Source organism: Hoplias malabaricus, chromosome 13 (genome assembly GCF_029633855.1).
Source record: "Hoplias malabaricus isolate fHopMal1 chromosome 13, fHopMal1.hap1, whole genome shotgun sequence".
Taxonomy (NCBI): Eukaryota; Metazoa; Chordata; class Actinopteri; order Characiformes; family Erythrinidae; genus Hoplias; species Hoplias malabaricus.
Genome location: NC_089812.1, coordinates 32,372,079 through 32,391,557, shown reverse-complemented (window position 1 = coordinate 32,391,557; position 19,479 = coordinate 32,372,079). Strand labels below are relative to the sequence as shown.

Sequence of the window (19,479 nt, the reverse complement as noted above, 5' to 3'; positions counted from 1 at the left end):
GGTCTAAGTCCTTCACCAACATGAGGATCATGGACCTTGATTTAAACAACATGAGAGACAGACTCCACACTTAAACAATAATCAATAAAATGACAGAAAAAAAAATGGTAGCCGTGGTTGCCAAAATTTCACCATTAAATATACTGTCATATTTTTGGCAATCGTAAATTTTACATTCAAGAACTGATTTGTTTACAGTACTATTCTGTAAAAAAAAAAAACCAGATATACACCATAAAAAATCCCATAGTATTTACATAAAAATAACAAATAGATAGTTTTTGCCATAAAATTAACATGTAAATAGTGTGACAAATGAGAGAATGAGACTGAGATATAGTCATCTTCAGATAAAGCCAAACCACATCCTATATTCAGCTTTTAAAGGAGGTATTGCTAAAAGTAGCAAAGAAATGTGCGGCATCTGGGTGCCATACTCCAGCACTCAGAACACCGGCTGATGGTGAACTTTCCTGACCAACACACATCTCATCACAACATGCACAGAAACACAAACACACACACACAAATACACAAAATAATCACCCCAATGCAACCCCAGTACTTGGACACTTTTACCGCCCCTAATGGTTTGTGCATTTAACAGTGAAACAATGTAAAAAATGTAAAAGAAGAAAATATGTAAAAATTAATGTTTTTGGCTGATAAAAGTATCTACGGTGTTTCACTGTTACAGAAAATGTTTTCAACCTTTTCACAGTTTACAGTTATGGTTTTACAACTTTTCACCGTAAAATTTACTGAAGTTTTTTACAGTGCAGTGCCTGATTCAAACTCTTGTAGACAGACTGTAGAGTGAATGAGTGTAAAAGTGAATGTTTTCATAATTTGCAAAACCTCTGCAGTGATGAGCATGTAAAAAATATTTAGCCGATATATATAAATCCACTCTCACTCACTCAATAAAGCTTGTGTTTAGTGCAGCTTAAATAGAGGAAAGACGGTCCCTGAGCTGTGTGACAGAGACACTACCTGTTGCACCACCACCAACTGTATATAATTATGAATTAATAATTAGCTGATGAATGAGCTTGCAAGCTGGTGAGTGTGTGGCCTGAGCTGTATAATGATTCCCGGCCGTCAGCTGTCCCAGTCCGGCACTGTTTTGTGTGTGTGTGTGTGTGTGTGTGTATGTGTGTGTTCATTTACATTAACAAATCAACATTGTGTTGTGTTTATAGCTTGATGAGAACAAGCTGTCTACAATGTGACGTTTTCTACATTATATTTTGTTGTATGTTCATGGACATATTATAAATATAAGGAAAGTTCATAAAATGGAGACAATGATGAACGACAATGAATTTACATCTTTATTTCAGGTTTATTTTTTTAGCCTATTTTACTATAGCCAGCTGTAAACAAGTATATTTCTTGACAGAACAACTGATTATTTTATATTATTAATAACATAATATGAATATATTTTTGTGTATTATGCCCTTTGTTTTGTAGCTAGTTTTTAAAGCAATACACCACTTCAAGCTGTGGGTTCTCGGCTTCATGTAAAGCACAGTCTCAGGATTATTGCTTTAAAACCACTGATGTTGTGGTTGGTGTAACCTAGTGGAAAACACCAGTGCCCTGAAGATGAGAGTTTGATCCCCTGCTCAAGGAGAAACACCATGTTACACTATTAAATGTCTCTGGCAAAACTCATAACACTACACTGCACTCCATCAGTGTAATTTGATTGAAACTGTATGTCTCTTTCTATAAGAATGAACATACTGTGCACAGACACAGATATAGATTGAGGTGCCAGCTCTTGGTGTGCTCATACCCCTTTGTGTAACCCCATGTCATAAACCCTGAACACTCCACTGTCAGAATCAGAAGCACTGAGGAGGTGGTTCAGTAGATGTGACTTTATTCCACACAGTCCCTTAACTGTCAAACTGTAGTACACTGTTATCATTAACAGTTCAACACTGAAACTGATACATTACACAAACATAACACATTATGAGACACACTCAGGATACACCTGCTCAAGACAACTGTGTTCTTTTAGCTGTATGCAAATTAAAACCATTAACCCTGTCTTAGAATGATGGAAATACAAACGCTGACATTTCATGCATTACATTGTGCACTTCTTTAACTGAATAAATACACTCTCAAGAAAAATGTACATTTAGAGGTACAACAGTGATTTTAAAGTCCAGTATGTTGATAGAAACAATCATTACTATGTTCTCTATCCCATAACAGTGATATATGTTTTATAAAGTGTGTAAGGTTGACAGCCCCTCCCTCTCCTCCTCCTGACTCTTATAGCACACCCCTGCTCTCTCTCCTTTATCTGCTCCTCCAGCTGCTCATCTCTTCACTCAGCACAGAGAGTCATCACACACTGACAAGATGCTGCCAGCACTCTGCACTCTCTTCACTGCTCTCTCATGTAAGATTTCACAACACTGGAGCTCCTCAGCATTTACCTCCATCTAATGTGAGCATCAACTAATGTAACATGGATGCTGCTTTTATTGCAGGTGTCAGTGGTGTGACTGTGGTGACCCAGAAGCCCCCTGTTCTCACAGCCACTAAAGGAGAGAAGACCACTCTGCACTGTAATCTGGGGTCTGTTATTAATGATGCTCGTTGGTATAAACATGTTCTAGGAGGAGTTCCACAGTTTGTGTTAAGGAATTTTCACAGCTATAGCTCTCCTTCATATGGATCTGGCTTCTCGTCTCCTAAATTCACATCAACACACTCGTCTCAGTCTGATTACACTTTGATTATTGATACAGTGGAAGTAGGAGACTCTGCAGTGTATTACTGTCACACATGGGACAGCTCTGCTAGAGAAGAGGTATCACAGTGATTCACACCATGACAAAAACCTCCTCACTGCTCATATTCACTTCTGCTTTCAGACAGTTGTAGAAGTATAACCTCCTTAGAAGGGACATATAATATTGACTTGGGTATTTAGTGTTTTATTATATTTAAAGAGTGTTTTAATAGATGGGATGTGGAGTTAGCATAAATGGCGGTACAAAACAATAAATAAACTAAAATCGAGCTGGTCAATTATACCTTCAGCTAACAGGCTAGCAGGTCCTTCTATTAATATTTTGTGCTAGGTTTTTCTGCAATGCAGAAAACATCTTACTCTAATCACTTGTAAGGTTCAAATTCAATGCCAAATTCAAATTATTTTTACCACAAATTTACCTAAAAAAACAGTGGAATAAATAAATGTCATGTAATAATATAGAGTTCTACTGTATCATCATTGGGCGGCACGGTGGTGCAGCTGGTAGGTGGCACAGTCAGACAGCTCCAGGGGCCTGGAGTTTGTGGGTTCGATTCCCGCTCCAGGTGACTGTCTGTGAGGAGTTGGTGTGTTCTCCCTGTTTCTGTGTGGGTTTCCTCTGGGTGCTCTGGTTTCCTCCCACAGGAGGTCTATTATGCCTTCTCAGAGGCTGACAGAATTTCAATTTTTCCAGCTTGCACTTCATAATAAAATCATGTTTAAAAAAATTGTAATCCACCCTATTGCCACCCCATGTCTAAAATCCTGAAAACTCCACTGTGAGAATCAGAAGCACTGCAGGAGAGTCACTGAAGCTTTGATACCTCAACACTGAAACCTTTACATCACACATCATGAGAAACACACAGGATTTAATTATAATCATACACAGGATAAGATGTAAAATATCCTATGCCAATCCATTAGAGCTTCACACAGAGCTTCCACACTCTCGTCCTACCTGCAGCCACAAAATGTCTGTTGTTTGAATCCTACCCCTCAACACTAAGGTTGACGTGGCCGTTTATGATCCTTCACAGGGGTCACCAGTTAGGCACCGCCCCTCATTGGTGTTTCACTAAATTAAGTCCACAACAACTCCAGAAGGCTCAACACTGAAGTCTGGTGTCCCAGACCCTCCCCACTCTAAGCGAGCTTTATAGTCTGACCTCACCCTTTACCATCAACAACCATAAGTCCACACTGGCCTGCCTGGTGACTAAGGCTGTACCTAGCCCCACTGGCACCGTTAATGTAGCTCAGTGCCACCAGTTCCATGTGAACTTTACATGCTACATCACCAACAACAACAATAGCACCTCTACAGTGCATTCCCCAAATAATTTGTACTTTCCTTATCCACAACCACTGACTAGACCTTTCAGCTGTTTCTGATAACTTCACAGCTGCCCTTAGTTTCCTGCCTCTGATGCTGAACTGCACAAGCAGGGGTGTGGCAGACTTGGCTAAAAATCCCCTAACACCTATCTCCACCAGTCTTACATGTACCTGCCAAATACATTCCCTCACCTCAGCCACCAAGTCTGTGTACTTCAGCTTCTTCCTTTTGAATGCTTCATCTACTGCATCCTCAAATAGAACAGTTAACTTTATGAAATAAACTATCCATTTACTTTCAGAGTAGAGAACCATGTCTGGCCTCAGTGTAGTTAATACAAAGCACTCTGTGCAGTTATTTTACCTACGTCCACCAGCAATCTCCCATCTACCAATATTTATAGCTTGTGCATGCTCTCGAACAAGTTCCTCCTCAAGCACAAACCTAATGACTTCATTACTACAGCCACTCATTAATGCATTAACATCTAGGTGATTGCTGTCCAACCTGCTCAACACTGGTCTGCTGTTTTAGCTCTATACAAATGAAGAGGAGATTCCATTTCTTCTGTCATTGGTAGAATCAAAACCTTAAGTTAATGTAATAAATCTATTTTATTATTATTTATACGAGTGAAGCAAATATAAGTGTCCTGAGTTTAAGGGAAGAAAGGAACTAAGAGAAGGATTATACACAGATAAAATAAAGAGTACAAGTAAAAATCAACATGTTTATGGTGTTTGATCATGGTAAGATTAGCAATTTTACTTATAGGAAGACAATATCAGCAGAATAATTCTATTGGGGGTATTTAGCACATGAGAATTATATATATATAGTATTTGTAGTTTATAGAGCCCTCCCTCTTCATGATGATGTTTATGAAGAGAACAAACACCATCCAAACACAATCCAATGTAGGAATTTAGTCATAAAAATAAATGTTTTACGTGTTCTATCTTCAGTTGATTAGTCAGGTTTCATATACAAAGTTAAAGAGACCCCTCCCTCTCTCCTCCTGACTCTTATAGCACACCCCTGCACTCACTCCTTTATCTGCTCCTCCAGCTGCTCATCTCTTCACTCAGCACAGAGAGTCATCACACACTGACAAGATGCTGCCAGTACTCTGCACTCTCTTCACTGCTCTCTCATGTAAGATTTCACAACACTGGAGCTCCTCAGAATTTACCTCCATCTAATGTGAGCATCAACTAATGTAACATGGATGCTGCTTTTATTGCAGGTGTCAGTGTTGTGACTGTGGTGACCCAGAAGCCCCCTGTTCTCACAGCCACTAAAGGAGAGAAGACCACTCTGCACTGTAATCTGGGGTCTGTTACTGGCAGTGGTGTACGTTGGTATAAGCAGGTTCCAGGAGGAGTTCCACAGTATGTTTTGTATTTTATGCACGGCAATAGTGCACCCTCATATGGATCTGGCTTCTCATCTAATAAAGTCACATCAACACACTCATCACAGTCTGATTACACTTTGATTATTGATAAAGTGGAGGTAGGAGACTCTGCAGTGTATTACTGTAAAACATGGGATAACTCTGCTAAAGAGTGGGTATCACAGTGATTCATACCATGACAAAAACCTCCTCACTGCTCACATTCACTTCTGCTTTCAGACAACAGCTGTAGACACATAAACTCCTATCAAAGATTCATTTTGTGTCAGAGACCCATCATATTCTTTGTAAAATTGGTTCATATAAGAAAACAGATTGAGATCTTAAGCTTTGTTTATTAGGCAGCCTCTTTCAGTTTAAATGTATACCCACATTAATAAAACCCACAAACAAGAAGAGTTTCACTCAAAATGAACAAGAAGAGTTTCACTCAAAATGAACACAAAGCCCACTTCACAAACAAGTGAGCACTTCACGCATCATGGAAGCCATGTATAATTTTTTTTAGCTACTCTCCATTTCTCCTACACACACACACACACACACATGATGAGGAACACACTGTATTTAATCATGCATGTGATCAATAAAACAGTCTCTGAAAACATTCCTCACTGCAGAAACAGTACTATAGTCGTGTCAGTGAAGAAAGTCTCAGCGGATTGGCTGATTAGAGATTCAGGTCCCTCCCTCAGTTCCCTATGAAAGCTCCCTCCACTCTCTCCTCTCTTCATCCTCCACTCTGTTCATCCCTCTGCTGATCACACAGACAACATGCTGCCAACTCTCTGTGTTCTACTCCCTGCTCTGGCATGTAAGATCTCTCCTCCTGCTTTTCTCTCTACACTGACGAGGTGTGTGTGTAACTAAGAGTGTGTGTGAAATGTTACTGTTGCTCATACACTTCAATGTTGCTTTATGTTTCAGGGGTCACTTCACAGAAAATTGTGACACAGACCCCTTCAGTGCAAACAGAGCCGGGCCACACTGTCAGTCTGGACTGTAACATCGCAAAGGATGAAGGCAACTCTGTCTCCTGGTATAAACAGATTCCACAAGCAGCTCCCCAGTTTGTGTTGAGATTTTATTATTCTGACAGCTCTCCTGATGAATATGGAGATAATTTTTCATCTGCACGCTTCACATCTAAAGCCTCCACAAGCATCGACTACCAGCTAATAATCAGTAAAGTGGAGGTAGGAGACTCTGCAGTGTATTACTGTGGAACATGGGATGACTCCACTAGTTCAGCTGTATCACAGTGATAGAGAGCAGGACAAAAACCTCCTCACTGTTCACACTGACATCTCCATCTGACTGAGCACATCTCTCAGCTTCAGCAGAAAAGTGGAGTGGAAAAGTGGTCTATTGAGCAGGAAGTGGGAAGAAATCCCAGGAGAACAGAGCTGTGGAATTCCCAGAAACTGAAACGGGATGTGGAAGGACTCAGTGCTGATCACAGACAGTAGAAGAGAGAGCTGAAGTGTAGAGGAGGTTTCAGTTGCACTACTTTCACTTCTGAAACTGAGGAGGTTATTGTACGGGTGATGATATGAAATGAAGCACTGTGGTATTCGGACAAGGAACAAAGCTGTTCGTCACCGGTAAGAAACTCTTCTCTTTATCTACACTTCACTTCTTTAATGTTTCAGACTCAGCTTTAACAATCAAACTGCTACTTTATAACACTGAATAAGGATTTTGTCTATTTTTATTGTGTGTTTAAAAGAAGGAGAGCATTAGAGTTGGAGGTAGACATGAACCAAAGGAAGATCAATGATCTATAATTTCAGAATCAAACCCTGACTGTGTTCCTCTGTTGTGAAATTTGATAGTGGATAAATATGAAAACAGTACTTGCTGATTGGAAAGTATGCTGTAAGTCAGCTATTGCTGAAGTTACATTGCTCTCATTGCTGTCTGATGCATATGTTTTAAAGCCACAGATAAGTTCTGTTGATTTTCTAACTGGAAAATTAGAAATAACTCTTAACAGAGAACACACGTCTGGTATTATAAAGCATATTTACAGTTTAATTGCTGAATGTAAGACATGTTACAGTAAATATGACGTAAAATAAGGTTTGTGTAAATTTTTGGCAGACTTTGTATTTAATTTTTTCCAATATAAATTATATGTTAAAATACATGTTGTGCATTACATATGACGCCTTAGACACAATTGCGTTTGTTGTCCATTATTGATTTTGAAAATAAAATAACTAAATAACACTCACCCGATCAGAGCTTTCCAAACTTCTACATGCAGACATTTCAAAAATAAGCAAACTATGCTTTAAGTCATTTTTTAAAAAAATATAACAAAAAACTAAAATACTTTTTCATGGTCTCTCCATCTTCCTCTCTGTTCCTCAATGTAACTCTAAAATACTTTTTTTTAATATTCATTATAACTCCTTTAAGAAAAATGAAGGTTCAATTTACTCTATATGTATTTTTAAGAAATGTATTTAAATCAATTAAATTGTTTACAACAGGTGTTTTCCATTAGAACATGACAAAAATTATACTTTCATTAACAGCAAACTGGGCACAACTTCAAACACTCTTTAATTCTCATTGTTTGTAGTGTATTAAATCATGTCTTTATCTGTTTCTCTGATCAGACGCTTCTGCCCCGGCTCCTGTTCTGACCCTCTTCCCTCCGTCCAGTGAAGAGCTGAAGTCTAACAAAGCCACTCTAGTGTGTGTGGTCAGTGATATGCCCACTGGGTTTGCTGATGTGAGCTGGCTGGTGGACAGTAAAGCGGTCAGCAGTGGAGTGACCACTGGCTCTGCAGAGCAGCAAACCAATAAGAAATTCAGACTGAGCAGCTTTTTGACCATTGAGAGGTCAGAGTGGGAGAAAGATAAAGACGTAACGTGTCAAGTGTCTTCTGCCTCAAAAACCGCCAGTAAAAAGTTGAAGAAGTCTGAATGTATCGTCTGAACCTGATCACATCTGATACATCTTCATTCTTTTATTCTTCACAGTAACAGAGCTTCATAGAAACAGTAGTTTAACGTGTAGTGACAGAACGCTGACGTCATTAACAAACACTGGATCATCTCCTGCTGACGTAGTCATTTATCTTTTCTGTTTTATAACATGTTTGTTTGCTGAAGTTTAATAAAATGCATTACTAAAGAAACTGTTGTTCATTTTTCATGGTGATGGAGAGTCCAGTATAATGTTCTAGATATTAATCAGAGACCTCAGCAGCTCAATGAAACACATGTAGAGAATAAGAGTGAGAATGACTAAAGGAGTGAAACATGTTTCTACAGGATTATAAAATGATAAGATAATAAACTGACTGTAGAGTGAAGAGAGATATGGACATTCAGCTACACTGAGATGTTGTGAAACCTGTGGTCACTGATAATGTCACTGGAAATGAAAATAATGATCTAAAGCAGATCAGAGTCAGTGGTCACTGTCCAGACAAGTGCAGTACAGAGAGTGAATTCAAATGTCAGGCTCCAGTGAGAGATTCAGATCCTGAGGCTTAAACTACACTCAAAAAGAGCCTGAATGTCTTCAAAACGTGATACTGGACATTTACCGCCACTCTCACAACACTTACACAAATTAAAAGAAAAAAACGTTTAGGTGTCTTATGGCGGGGGGAATAAAGTGAATGTAGAAAAGGGGATGTGCAGTGAACCCGTTGCGACCCGTAGACGGGGACCCGTGGAACATTAGTGAAGATTGCCATCTGTCCGCAGAAGAGTGAACTGCAGTCTACTGCAGTCCAAAGAAGAAGGCATCTACATTTTACATCTGGGCATCAGAACTAGACGTAGGAGCTATTAAAGAAAATGGCCTTGTCTGACGAATCCGATTTCCTCAAGCGATTCAGTCACTAATGAGTCTGGAGCTCCTCTCCCATTTCTGCAGAAAAGAACAGCCTAGCCAGCTCAAGCTGGTTGAAAAGTTTAGCTCTTTAAGTTTGATGGTTTAGCCTGTTTACAAACATTATCAACCTGAACAACCAGTAACACCAAGCTTGACCAAGCTGGTCAGCCAACATGACCAGCACCTGGTTGATCAGCTTGACCAGCATCACCAAAGTGATCGACCAACACCATCAGCAAAACTGAGTATGACTAAAAAAGCTCAGGAGCTGGTTAGCCAGCTAGTTTACCAGCATAGGGTATGTTTTAACCTGATGAACAGCTTTTTAACCACCTTGACCATCAAAGCTTAGACCATACAACACCTGCTACCAGCAAAAGCTGGTCTTGAGCTGGATTTCAGGGTCATTTTAGCTCTGTTTAAATAAGCAACATTCTCTGGGTAATTTTCACAATGAAAACACTAATGCACTATGTTCATAGATTTAAAAGATATTTCCATACAACTGAGCGTATAATGACCATGAATTAAAAATACATCTCTCTGCAGAATCATAATCCAAAAGAGGTGAATTGTGCTGTTAGTAACTAAAAGTGTAATTTCTTTAAACATATTTTAAAACGTAAAATAAAAACCTATCATCACTCAGTTTTAATGTTTGAGTCAGTTGTATGTAAATAGACTCAAAAGTGTTTAAGACAATCTTTTGATATAATTCTACTTTATGGTGTGAGTCCTCCCTCTGCCCCCCTCCTTCTTACAGTGTCTTTTCTCTCCGTTAAACACAGAAACTGATACATAAGACACTGACACACACTGAGGATACACCTGCTCAACACCACATTGATATTTAAGCTCTATGCAAATTAATGAGTTTCCGTTTCTTATTTTAAGAGTAGAAACACTGTAAGTGAATGCAATTAATGATATGCTTTTTTCCCCCTAAAGTTTATGAATCTTTCCAAACTTTATGGTAACAAATATATTTATTAATAAAGATTAATCTGAAATAAACATAAATGCAATAATCAAAAATATACATTTGATTTAACAAACAACTGAAATGCATAAAGATGCCTACAATAGAGTCATTTTAGTTAATAATACTGAGCTAGTGTCCAAGAATGATGTGGGTATTCAGTGAAAGCTGGATTCTGCTTTTTTGGCAGCAACATCTGATCCTGAAAAATTACAGATGAAGAGCGTTTATAAAGAAAATGAACCAAAAATCCTGTTTAACCGCAGACATTCCTTTTAATTTAACACTGTTTTATTTTCTCTGTGTGGATCCTGTTAGTTGTGTTTATTTATTTATTTACTCATAAGAACATTTTTCATTATTTTAACATCTAACAGAGTCAGTCAATATAAAGAACGTATACAGATACATTATTATATTAATATGTTATTAACGCATTAGAGTGCTGTATATGATCCATTTGGTGTGTGGTTGATAAACCCCACCACGCCCACCACAACTCTCTTATAGCACTACCCTGCTCTCTCTGCTCCAGCTGCTCATCTCTTCACTCAGCACAGAGTCATCACACACTGACAAGATGCTGCCAGCACTCTGCACTCACTTCACTGCTCTCTCATGTAAGATTTCACAACACTGGAGCTCCTCAGCATTTACCTCCATCTAATGTGAGCATCAACTAATGTAACATGGATGCTGCTTTTATTGCAGGTGTCAGTGGTGTGACTGTGGTGACCCAGAAGCCCCATGTTCTCACAGCCACTAAAGGAGAGAAGACCACTTTGCACTGTAATCTGGGGTCTGTTACTAATTTTGAAGCATGTTGGTATAAACAGGTTCCAGGAGAAGTTCCACAGTATGTGTTAAGTAATCATCACAGCTGGAGTTCTCTTAAGTATGGATCTGGCTTCTCGTTTCCTAAATTCACATCAACACACTCATCTCAGTCTGATTACACTTTGATTATTGATACAGTGGAGGTAGGAGACTCTGCAGTGTATTACTGTAGCACATGGGACAGCTCTGCTAAAGAGTGGGTGTCACAGTGATTCACAGCATGACAAAAACCTCCTCACTGCTCACATTCACTTCTGCTTTCACACAGTTGTATAAGTCAGTATCATCAATAGGACCCTACTCTATTGAAATGGCGGAGGAATGTTTAACATTTGAAATTTGTCTAAATTTATTGAAATAAATATTTCCGCATTAAAAGGCCGGCAACAAGAAAGAAAAACTTTGGAAAGAAATATTGATCAAATACATGATTTCTTATTTGTTATATTAAAATCTAAAACAGAAATGCTTCTATAATGCTCTTTAAACAAATCAAAATGTTATCACTAAATGAAAATCATTGGATGTCATCTATCAATACGACTACATCTGCAGTGTCTTACATCTTCTTCCACAACAATGACCATAGAGGGCTGCTTTCTGGCTGCTCTCTGGCTACACAGTCAGGCTGAAGATAAGCTTAAACAGTTCTTACCTCGTGTATTTTTACTGGAACAATATCAGGTTAGAGAAGCGGGCGCTGAACTGGATGATTGCTGGTTTGACCCCAGTGACGGGCAGGTAAACTGAGGAGGTGGGAGGTGGTGAAGGAGCAGCTCTGACTTTCTCCATCAATCCATGGCTAAATTGCCCTTGAGCAAGGCACCTAACCACTAATTGCTCTCCCCCCGTGCCAGGGAAGGCTGCCTGCTGAATTGTGCTTGCACACCCAGTCCTGACTGAAACAATTCAAAGGCAACAGTGTTGAGGAAAAACTGAACCTCCCTAAGATATTAATTAAAAAGAAACCTTGAAAATAGAGGACCACATACACATTTCAGGCGACAACAACAAAAACAATATTAAAGCATTAATGAATGCCTTGTGTTTCCATTAAAAAACATTAAAAAACTCATTGATATGCAATCATTCAAACCCTATATTTCATTGAATATAGTATGAACACGTCACATCAAATATTAAAACTGAGAAATGATACTGTTTTTTTGAAAAATAGACAGCTACATTTCTCAAATGGGCAACAAGAGACTGGTAAAGTTGTTTAATGCTAAAAAAAAACACCCAGTGGAACATCCAACGTTCACTGTCAACAGGTCAGTAATACAAATGGATTTTTATAAAAAGATCATGTCAGAGACGTTTTTCAGAAAAGAAGATGGTGTTCACCACCCTGTGAAACATTTCACATTTCATTTCTTTCATACTTAAGCTGTACTGATCAACTTCACGTAACTAGCGGCTAATATTTAATTCAGACGAATGATCAGGTAGAAGAACATTATTAGGTGAAATATTAATATAGTAATTAATAATGATTCAAACCAACAATCAATTCTCACATCAAATGATTTTTATCTTTAGTTAAAAGAGTAATGAATTTCTAATGAATATGTAATAATTTATATAAAGAATTAAATATAAATAATATGGTCAAAGTGTGTGTGTGTGTGTGTGTATTTGAGAGCCCCCTCCCTCTCCTCTCCTAACTCTCTTATAGCACACCCTTGCTCTCTCTCCTTTATCTGCTCCTCCATCTGCTCATATCTTCACTCAGCACAGAGTCATCACACACTGACAAGATGCTGCCAGCACTCTCTTCACTGCTCTCTCATGTAAGATTTCACAATGGAGCTGGAGCTCCTCAGCATTTACCTCCATCTAATGTGAGCATCAACTAATGTAACATGGATGCTGCTTTTATTGCAGGTGTCAGTGGTGTGACTGTGGTGACCCAGTGTTACGTCTAGTGACTTATTTGTTTTGTGTTTCTCTACTCTCTGAGTAAATGCCTCAGGTGCTGCTGCTGATTTGCTGCTGGAACCGTGCTCTGGTTGGCTGACAGGATTAAGGCGGAACAGATATAAAGCCCTGCTGGTTGACTGAAAGGGGCTCCTCCACTTTCTCCTTGCCATTGCTTCTTCCTGCCAGACTAAGGCTTGTGTGTGTATATGCTAACATGCTATTGTGTGTGATTCAGCTCATGCTATTGTGTGTGATTTAGCTCATGCTATTGTGTGTGATTCAGCTACCTAATGTAGTGTTAACTTAAAAGTTATCCTACTAAGTTGGAAGCTGTAGGGGGTGTAGCCTTATTTCTTTTCCGTAAATGGGTTGAATTGCTTCTGTTTATGTTAGGGAGTTAGGTTATGTTTTTGTATTTTCTTTCTTAATTATTTTTGGGTAGGTAAGTTATATATGTTGGGTGGAAAGGGGTTTTGATTATTTTGGGCTTAGATCACTCCTGACGCTTTGCTACCATTATAGCCTTACAGTCAATAAAACATTTGGAGACTGGAGTCTTGTGACATTGTGTGGTTTTCTTGGTCTGGTGGGATTGAAGTGTGAGGAGTTGGGGGAGACATTATTTCTTTTTTTTAATAATTTATGTTGCAGCATACCTAGACAGGCTGTAACACCCAGAAGCCCCCTGTTCTCACAGCCACTAAAGGAGAGAAGACCACTCTGCACTGTAATCTGGGGACTGTTGCCAATGATCAAGTTCGTTGGTATAAACAGGTTCCAGGAGGAGTTCCACAGTTTGTATTACGTAATTATCACAGCTATAGCTCTCCTAAGTATGGATCTGTGTATTACTGTCACATAAGGGATAGCTCCATTAGTGAGCACCTACCACTGTGATTCACACAATGACAAAAACCTCCTCACTGCTCACATTTGCTTCTGCTTTCACACAGCTGTGGAAGTATAATGTCCTTAAGAGGAACATATAATATTGACTTGGGTATTTAGTGTTTTATAATATTTAAAGAGTGTTTTAATAGATGGGATGTGGAGTTAATGGCATAAATGGTGGTACAAAACTAAAACTAAACTAAAGTCGAGCTGGTCACTTATACCTTCAGCTAACAGGCTAGCAGGTCCTTCTATTAACATTTTGTGTTAAGTTTTTCTGCAATGCAGAAAATATCTTACTGTAATCACTTGTAAGATTCAAATTCAATGCCAAATTATTTTTGCCACAATTTTACCTAAAAAAAACAGTGGAATAAATAAATGTCATGTAATAATATAGAGTTCTACTGTATCATCATTACAATTTACTAATCACTGTAACATGATTACTATTATATGTCACTGTACATGCTGTACACAAACAGGTCTATTATGTCTTCTCAGAGCCTGTATCATGTGCCACCCCATGTCTAAAATCCTGAAAACTCCACTGTCAGAATCAGAAGCACTGCAGGAGAGTCACTGAAGCTTTGATACCTCAACGCTGAAATCTTTACATCACACATTATGAGAAACACTCAGGATTTAATTATAATCATACACAGGATAAGATGTAAAATATCCTATGCCAATCCATTAGAGCTTCACACAGAGCTTCCACACTCTCGTCCTACCTGCAGCCACAAAATGTCTGTTGTTTGAATCCTACCCCTCAACACTAAGGTTGACGTGGCCGTTTATGACCCTTCACAGGGGTCACCAGGTAGGCACCGCCCCTCATCGGTGTTTCACTAAATTAAGTCCACAACACCTCCAGAAGGCTCAACAGTGAAGTCTGGTGTCTTAGACCCACCCCACTCCAAGCGAGCTTTATAGCCTGACCTCACCCTTTACCATCATCAACCATAAATCCACACTGGCCTCCCTGGTGACTAAGGCTGTACCTAGCCCCACTGGCATCGTTAATGTAACTCAGTGCCACCAGTTCCATGTGAACTTTACGTGCTACATCACCAACAACCACAATAGCACCTCTACAGTGCATTTCCCCAAATAATTTGTACTTTCCACATCCACAACCACTGACTAGACCTTTCAGCTGTTTCTGATAACTTCACAGCTGCCCTTAGTTTCCAGCTTCTGATGCTGAACTGCACAAGCAGGGATGTGGCAGACTCGGCTAAAAATCCCCTAACCCCTATCTCCACCAGTCTTACATGTGCCTGCCACCCACGTTCCCTCACCTCAGCCACCAAGTCTGTGTACTTCAGGTTCTTCCTTTTGAATGCTTCATCTACTGCATCCTCAAATAGAACAGTTAACTTTATGAAATAAACTATCCATTTATTTTCAGAGTAGAGAACCATGTCTGGCCTCAGTGTAGTTAATACAAAGCACTCTGTGCAGTTATTTTACCTACGTCCACCAGCAATCTCCCATCTACCAATATTTATAGCTTGTGCATGCTCTCCTCCTCCTCAAGCACAAACCTAATCACTTTATTATTACAGTCATTCATTAATGCATTAACATCTAGGCGATTGCTGTCCAACCTGCTCAACACTGGTCTGCTGTTTTAGCTCTATACAAATGAAGAGGAGTTTCCATTTCTTCTGTCATTGGTAGAATCAAAACCTTAAGTTAATGTAATAAATCTATTTTATTATTATTTATACGAGTGAAGCAAATAAAAGTGTCCTGAGTTTAAGGGAAGAAAGGAATTAAGAGAAGGATTATGCACAGATAAAATAAAGAGTACAAGTTAAAATCAAAATAAAAACATGTTTATGGTGTTTGATCATGGTAAACTTAGCAATTTTACTTATAGGAAGACAATTTTAGCAGCATATTTCTATTGGGGGCATTTAGCACATGAGAATTGTATATATAGTTTTTGTAGTTTATAGAGCCCTCCCTCTTCCCTCCTGATTCTTATAGTACACCCCTGCTCTCTCTCCTTTATCTGCTCCTCCAGCTGCTCTTCTCTTCACTCAGCACAGAGAGTCCTCAAACACTGACAAGATGCTGCCAGCACTCTGCACTCTCTTCACTGCTCTCTCATGTAAGATTTCACAACACTGGAGCTCCTCAGCATTTACCTCCATCTAATGTGAGCATCAACTAATGTAACATGGATGCTGCTTTTATTGCAGGTGTCAGTGGTGTGACTGTGGTGACCCAGAAGCCCCCTGTTCTCACAGCCACTAAAGGAGAGAAGATCACTCTGCACTGTAATCTGGGGTCTGTAAATAATGACACTGCCCGATGGTATAAAGAGGTCCCAGGAGGGGTTCCGCAGTTTGTGTTGGTTAAGAAACAGGGCTGGAGGGCTCCTGAATATGGATCTGGCTTCACGTCTCCTAAATTCACATCAACGGACTCATCTAGTTCAGATTACACTTTGATCATTGATAAAGTGGAGGTAGGAGACTCTGCAGTGTATTACTGTCACACATGGGACGGCTCTGCTAGTGAGCACGTATCACAGTGATTCACACCATGACAAAAACCTCCTCACTGCTCACATTCACTTCTGCTTTCACACAGCTGTAGGAGTACAATATCCTCAACAGGACACTACTCAAGTTGGCATTAGGCTGCATTTACTGTTATTTTAACAAATATTGCAGCAAACTAATAATTTTAATGTAAAGTTGTAGTGGACTTTAAGGGAGCGTCTACTATTGAGGAGAAATACAGTTCTTTATGGTTAGTATAAGATAAGATAAGATAGAAATTTATTAGACATTAAATTAGGGGAAATAAAGAACAGTCAAAACAATTACTTTAAAAGAAAGGAAAAAACTACTAAATTGTAAGAAAAGCTACCACATGCACTGCGCCATCTTGGTGGTGTGTCTTTTATAGTGGGGCCGTTTGTTTGAGAAGAAAAACAAAAGACTCTCGTTTGTAGAGAGAGTGAAAGCCTATCATTCCGGACGGAGACACTTTGTTTTTTTTTTTTACCCAGTTATTGACACCGGGGTTTCATAAACATATTAGAAATTTTTAAAGCTGAGAGTTAGCAAATCTTCTATAAAATCTTTTATAAAAAATGATTTTTGAAAACAATCGTGAATAACGAGTTTTAGGAGTTAAAAATAAGCCACACACCGCTTCATGTTGATGTTCTCAAGGGCTTGTTTTCACCCTCAGGAAGGCCTATAGTCCCACCCTCTGGAGACTTGGGCCTTCCCTACATTTGCCATACCCTCCCCAACAAGACTGACACAGCCAAAAGTTTTCATCCCTTCGACAGGTAAATTCCTTCTTCATTTGCTGCTGCCGTCTTTTCACTTTCCACCTTAAAAGTTGTTGTTGCTGACTGTTTTGACACACAAGCCTGAAGTTGGCATCCTATTTCCACCATTAAAAAGTTCTAAATTAGACTTGTACATTTCCTTTGTGATTTTCATTTACTATTCTGGCTGACAAGGGAGCACTAAAACCAAAGGGGTATAAATACACAGAAGCACAGACAAGGAACACCTGGGAGAGATGATGAGAGGGTAAGGCAACAAAGGAGACAGGTGGAAACATTGATTACAAGGTTGGGCTAAAGTGGGACAAAGGTGGAGACAGGAACAAAACAGAGCAATGTTATAAAGAAGCACATGGCAGGCAAACAGACCTCACAAAACAAAGCAGGAAAGCATGAGACCAAACACAGGTCAGCTATGAAAAAGTGGTTGTTGAGGCTGGAGAAGGGGGAGGCTGAAGGGAAGGACGTTTCTGAATTACTGTTAATGTTTGGCTCTGAGAGACTCTGGTGGCAAAATCTTGGACAGTGCACCTTTAATGAGTATTTTAATACTCATGGTTTCATGGTTTCTTGGATATGAAAAACTGCTCGAGTGAAGTATTTATCTCTACAGAAGAATTATTTGTTTTTTGAATTGTTAATTGTTATATATTAAATTGACTCATATATTTCACCATATTGTGCTGTTGCTTTTATATGAAAGCAGTGAGTCATATCTGGTTGTGTGCTCACTGCTGCATTAAATATGGTCTCAGGTTTATTGCTTTATCATCGCTGATGCTGTGATTGGTGCAGCATAGTGTATAACAACTGCCTTCTACACAGAAGGCTATGTTACTCTTCCCCGCCATGCTACAACGTTAATGGTCATTTTGGTAAGTACATATACGCTGCCCTCCCATCACATTTTTTTGCCACTCTGGATTATGTAAATGAACACAAATCTAGGTGTGCTCTTGTCTTTTGTGCTGCCCCATGTCTAAAAAATCCTAAACAATCCACTGTCATAACACATTATGAGTAACACTCAGGACACACTTGCACAACACCACTCTTTTATTTTAGTTCTATAGAAAATGAAGACTATTCTCAGTTTCTTCCAAGAATAATAGAAAACAAATGTTGAATGAATAAAGCACCTCAAACAAAGGATTATGTAGTAAGAATATGCAAAAGTAAATACGAGTAATTGATATATATATATTTCATTTAAAGTTCACACTGAAGAATTTAATATGTTAAATATTAAGGCTGAACAATTTAGAAACAGTATAATACAGTATATATATATATATATATATATATATAATTCCAGATTTTAACTGCTGTTTTTATCATATGAACAACAGTGTTTGGATATTTCTAACTGGTCAGTTTCTTTAAATGTCCCCATTGAAACATATTAGGACATTGTTCTTGAAAATGTTCTATAATTAAAATTGCAGCTCTTGTGATTTGAAAAGGACACATTCACATTCTCTTTTCACACATAAGAGTGAAGCACGTAATCCGCATTGTGTGTGTATTTGAGAACTTCCCCATCTAATGTGAGCATCAACAAATTTAACATGAATGCTGCTTTTATTTTTTACATTTTTCTCTACATACTTTAATGTCTGTTGCATACAGGCATTCACAGCATTCATGGAAATTCAGAAAGAGATGCAGCTCCATCGTCAGGGCTAGGATGTTGAACGCACCTCAGACACGTGTTAGAGCTGGTTCAGAGGCTAAACACTTGTACTGCTTTGACCTAATATTGGAAGAACTTTCTCGATGCATAGAAAAAATATTGCTGACACCAGTTAGAAGCAGAAACTTTATTGAATCAACTGGAGATAATTCATCCATTTATTATCTGTAACTGCTTTTCCAATTCAGGGTTGCGGTGGGTCCCGGGCCTTCCCGAAATCACTGGGAGCAAGGCAGGAACACACCCTGGAGGGGGTGCCAGTCCTTTACAGGGCAACACACACTCACACATTCACTCACACCTACAGACACTTTTCGCCAATCCACCTACCAACATGTGTTTTTAGACTGTGGGAGGGAACCCACGCGGACACGAGGAGAACACACCAACTCCACACAGACAGTCACATGGAGCGGGACTCAAACCCACAACCT

General features: G+C 39.0%; 1 long non-coding RNA gene and 1 pseudogene across 1 annotated transcript; both read left to right on the top strand.

Moving 5' to 3' along the window:
- The first annotated feature begins 2,385 nt into the window (after window positions 1-2,385).
- LOC136665046 (immunoglobulin lambda-1 light chain-like) lies at window positions 2,386-8,640 on the top strand (annotated as a pseudogene).
- A 9,017-nt stretch (window positions 8,641-17,657) lies between these two features.
- Window positions 17,658-19,422, top strand: LOC136664389 (uncharacterized). The gene is made up of 3 exons (XR_010795134.1): window positions 17,658-17,760; window positions 18,108-18,227; window positions 19,234-19,422. It is a non-coding gene; the product is annotated as an uncharacterized lncRNA (long non-coding RNA).
- Window positions 19,423-19,479: the final 57 nt, after the last annotated feature.